The following is a 4,720-nucleotide window of genomic DNA, read 5'->3' on the forward strand; positions in this document are numbered from 1 at the left end:
GAAACTGGAAGCTAGTCTATTGAATATAAGGAAAAACTCAAAGGTGTTCATGCACTACTCTTTTTTTTAATATCATACTAGATGTCCTAGTTAACGCTATGAGACAAGAAAAGGAATAAAACTTACACAGATTTAGAGAAAGAAATAAAACTGTCTTTGTCCACAGATGATAACTGTGTAGACAATCTCAAACAACAAAAATACCCTGGAACAAATATGCAATAAGAACAAGATTGCAGGATACAAAGTCTATGTGAATAAAGTTAATTAATTTCTTATATGTTATCAATAAATAAGTTGACATTGAAATTAAAAACACAACACCACTCATATTGCCACAAAAAAATTAAATCTGCACGTTGTTAGAGCTTCGAGTGGGGCCACTGGCTGACTATGAACTCCCAAGTGTAAGTACTATGCTACATGAGGGGCCAGTCTTTTGCTAACACCACAAGGGCCTCTGGCCCAATGAGTGGAGTTTGATCGCAATTCTTGCTATAAGTTAAATTAAAAAAATAAAAAATGAAAATAAAGGAAAGAAGAAAAAATTAAAAATTTAAAACAATTTTAAAAATTAAAAAAATGAAATACTTAGGCAAAAATCTAACAAAATATGTATGAAATATATCTGTGGAAATCTACAAAGTTCTAAAGAAAAAATAAAAGAAACTCACAAAAATTTAAAAAATAAAGGCAAGCAAATTGCATACTTAGTCTTTTCATGGAATTTTATGTTCATGGAAAATAAAATGAAAACACCATAACACCTTTTTAGTATTCTATTTTAGAAAGCAAGAAAACCATAATTCTAGGTGAGACATGTGAAATGTACCTTTTATTATCACTACAATTCCCAATTTAATGTGTTCATACATTTCCTTTTTATTACAGAAATTAGCATTAGGAAACCACTTTTCTTTAATTACTAAGTAATGCCTCAGGTAAAAAGAATTACATTTCCTGTGATAAGAGTTCAGTGGGGAAAAGAAAACATTTATGCTAATAACAGTTTAAGCCTTCAATTCATAGTGCTCTCACAGTCAGTAAAAATAGTTTTAAGCCTTCAGCAAAAAGATGAATCATCAACAAAATCAGCAACTAAATTTTAGAACTAGAATTCATTGCATTTATAGCAAAACCTGTATTTGAATATTCAACTGGTTTCTATTTTTTCACAAAAGTTTATACTCCCTTCTTTTTATTCTTTCCAAGGCTAAAAATCAAATCCATTGAACCAGCCAAAACTTTTAAAACTATTGTTTCTGATATTATTTATAGAGGAATAATTCAAAATTCCATGGCTATAACTGATTTTTGTGAGACACTGAGCTCTATAAAGGAGCACTACCTGAATATTGCTTCAGGCCAATCTTTAACAAGTTTTCCCAAGTGACCATATAGAATAGTAAAAGGAAGTACTAAAGGGAATTTTATTTAGACTTCATAACGTGACATCCAATACATAGTTATCACATACTAAAGCTTTTTTTAATTGAAGAATATATTATTAAATGTTTTGGCTGGGGTGAGTAGTTAGTTGATCAACGGGCTATTCACATGTTATTTTCTGTAAACTAAGATTTTTCAAACTATGACTATGAACTGCTAGAGAATGTTTAGGCCAGAGTCCATGGGAGAAGGGGCCGGATAGAAATAAACAAAAAATCTTTAGTTTCTCCTGGTAAAAGTTTTCTTTTTTACTGAAGTATTCTACTAGTAATCATTGCTTTGTAATTTTTTACTTGCAGAAAGAACAGGTCCCACTTTACCCATAACTATATTTTTGATTGATTATGTTTCTAAGCACAATGCTGAATGGTGGAGTTGTGTAGACCAATAAACACTAATAAAAAAATCCCCTGCACTGTAAGAACGAAAGTGAGGCATAGACACAAATACACGGTAAAATGGGAGCTAATGGAAGCAATATGTCATATTGTTTAAGACGTTTGAATATTTCACCAAACTGCCTGAATTGGAATCCTTACTGCCACTTAATAGTTGTATGTTTTTGGGGTGCCTGGGTGGCTCAATAGGTTGAGCATCTGACTTCGGCTCATGTCATGATCTCGTGGTCTGTGAGTTCAAGCCCCGCATCGGGCTCTGTGCTGACAGCTCAGAGCCTGGAGGCTGCTTCAGATTCTGTGTCTCCCTCTCTCTCTGCCTCTCCCCGACTCATGCTCTGTCTCTCTCTCTCTGTCAAAAAGAAATAAACATTAAAAAAAAAAGAATTATAAAAAATAGTTGTATGTCTTTGGGCAAGGGTATAAACTTGCTAGGCCTCAGTTCCTCATTGCAGTAATGGGAATGACTATTACTCATTCATAGAGACATTGTGAATTAATGAAATAACACTGTAATGTAATTTCTGAGAATAGTCTCTGGAACATTGTAAGTGTTTATTTTTTATGATGCTTTGATCTGAATATAACTGGAAACCTATTAATGGCAAAAGAGAAAATACAGAGGTAAGATGAGCTTTACGGTTAACTGAAATAATGATTCAATGATGAAGTAAAACATGTATTCTTTCTCTCTTTTCTTGCCCAAAGTGATACAGTTTTACTCACTGCAGAACTGGAAAAGGCAAGAAGGATAGGGAGCCAAAATTACCTGGAACTTAGAATTGCATTGCTGATACACAATGGGAGTAGAAAGTATATGACAATAATAATAATAATGGTAATAGGCATTCAACCACAATGTCATTTAGGAGATAGATATAGAACACTAAAAATACATCAAGAAGGAGATTGCATTGGCGGTGTAAAATAAATTGGGAAAGTGTTTTCAAAATATGAACTGAGATTAGAATAAAGGTCTGGGAGCTTCAAAATGATAGAATAAGGGAAAGATATTATAGTCATGAATGTTACAATATACAAAATCATGTAGACATTTAAAGCAAGTATATCATGTCTTTAAGTCATAAATTGGATATTTTAAAGGAATAAAAGTTACCCAAAGGTATAATTAATTATTTCCTTCCTCACCTCATCCTAAGTAACAGTTAGAATCAAATTGCCTTTCCATTACATATTCTTAAAACTCCAAGATTGCACAATGGCAAATTATTCTTTATTCTCTTCATTTTTTACCATGTAGCCCAACTCTTCTGTTTATTTAAATAGGTCATAATCACATTTTTAGGGTAATTTTAGCTGGTTAATGAAAGTCTATCTCATGGACAAAGTAAAGTTGTGGTTTCTCCCTCTCTTCTGTATCCTTACTGCTGTAATTTTTCTTACATGTTCAATTCTACAAAGTCAAAAAAGGAAAGAAAATTTGTAAATCACCGTGGTATTGGTGAGGCCAAAATATTGGACCATTTTTTTTCATTAAACCAAAATGTTTTAATGGATCTATTTTAATCAGTATTAACCTAATTTTGGTCATATTTCAGTGCAGATTTATTGATTTTCCTCAAGTAATATCTATAGTAAAATACTGTATCATAATTTTGTAACCAAATGATTAGGTTTTTAATTTTTGGTTTACAATTTATAAGTTGAATAGCACTGACTAAATGATTTAATCTTCCTGGGTCATTTCCTAAAATATCAGTGTATATAATAAAACTTCCTAACTACCTTGCAAGATTAAAATGTGGATAAAATGAACTTAAAAATATTAAAGTAATATTATCATATCAATAAAATAACGGTTATGATTCAAAGCAATCCAATTAATATAATGCCAAATATTTAAGGTAAATATGAATGCATATCTCTTTTCTAGGTGGAAAGTAAGTAACTCAGAAATTTTCAAGAAAGCGATTAGATGAAATTGCTGATCTGCTGCCGTAGATGGATACAGATGTCTGTTCCCAGAAGAAGCAGACCCATCTGTGTACACTGCAGCTTCATTGCTCTGGGACAGCTTCCTGCTGAATGCAACACAGCTAAATCTAGAGCAAATTGAATAAGTATGTCTTCATCTTCAAGTATGTTAGTCATTTATTTTGCTGTCAGGAAATGTTTTTATTTGTTGTTGTTGAGTTTCACACCTCTAGTAATTTTATTGCACATTTAGGCAAGAAATCATTAGCCACTCTTCTATATGGTTGAGTGCTTTGACAAGCAAACCGAAGCTTGGAAATCATGTCATATTCTCTGAGTTATGTACTCTGAACAACCCTGAACCAAAGTTATTCAAATGAGGATTCATTCATGCACAAAATTTATTAAGTATAATGGTTTACACTTGAACCTATAAACGTGAGAGTCATAGTCCTTTATAATTCTTATTTTATAAATAACCAATATGGTAATGGAATCTCAAAGTATTTAAAAGAAGATTTGTGTGGAACTCATTTTACATTGTGCAGGTTAGAACTAGTAAAAATTTTTAAAAGGTTAAATCTGTATTAATAGAACTGTGAATCCATCTTCTTTCTTTTTCTCTCCATGGTTCTGCCCTGGGATGCACCACACTTTATCTCCTTGTTGATATTGACTCTTGAATCTGCCTCTTACCTGAAGGCCTTTCCAAGTATATGCTGGCAAAAAAAAAAAAAAAACAAACATTTAAGGTTGAGAGGAATATCAAACAGTTTTCTTAAATCTCCCTGTGCTTTAAGTGGCACTGCTACTCACTGTCCTGCCTAAAAACAAGGCCCTCACACACACATGATGATCATGATTGATATCTTCAGGCTTCAACCACTCGTCTCCTCTGTAATCAAGTTATTATAGCTTCCATGAGCTTTTGTAATACCCTA

At 32.4% G+C, this 4,720-nt stretch overlaps 1 non-coding gene across 1 annotated transcript; it reads left to right on the forward strand.

Annotated features, from left to right (window-relative positions):
* Positions 1 to 351: 351 nt before the first annotated feature.
* Positions 352 to 503, forward strand: LOC115526798. The gene has a single exon (XR_003972761.1). It is a non-coding gene; the product is annotated as a small nucleolar RNA SNORA62/SNORA6 family (small nucleolar RNA).
* Positions 504 to 4,720: the final 4,217 nt, after the last annotated feature.

This window comes from Lynx canadensis, chromosome A1 (assembly GCF_007474595.2).
Source record: "Lynx canadensis isolate LIC74 chromosome A1, mLynCan4.pri.v2, whole genome shotgun sequence".
Lineage (NCBI taxonomy): Eukaryota > Metazoa > Chordata > Mammalia > Carnivora > Felidae > Lynx > Lynx canadensis.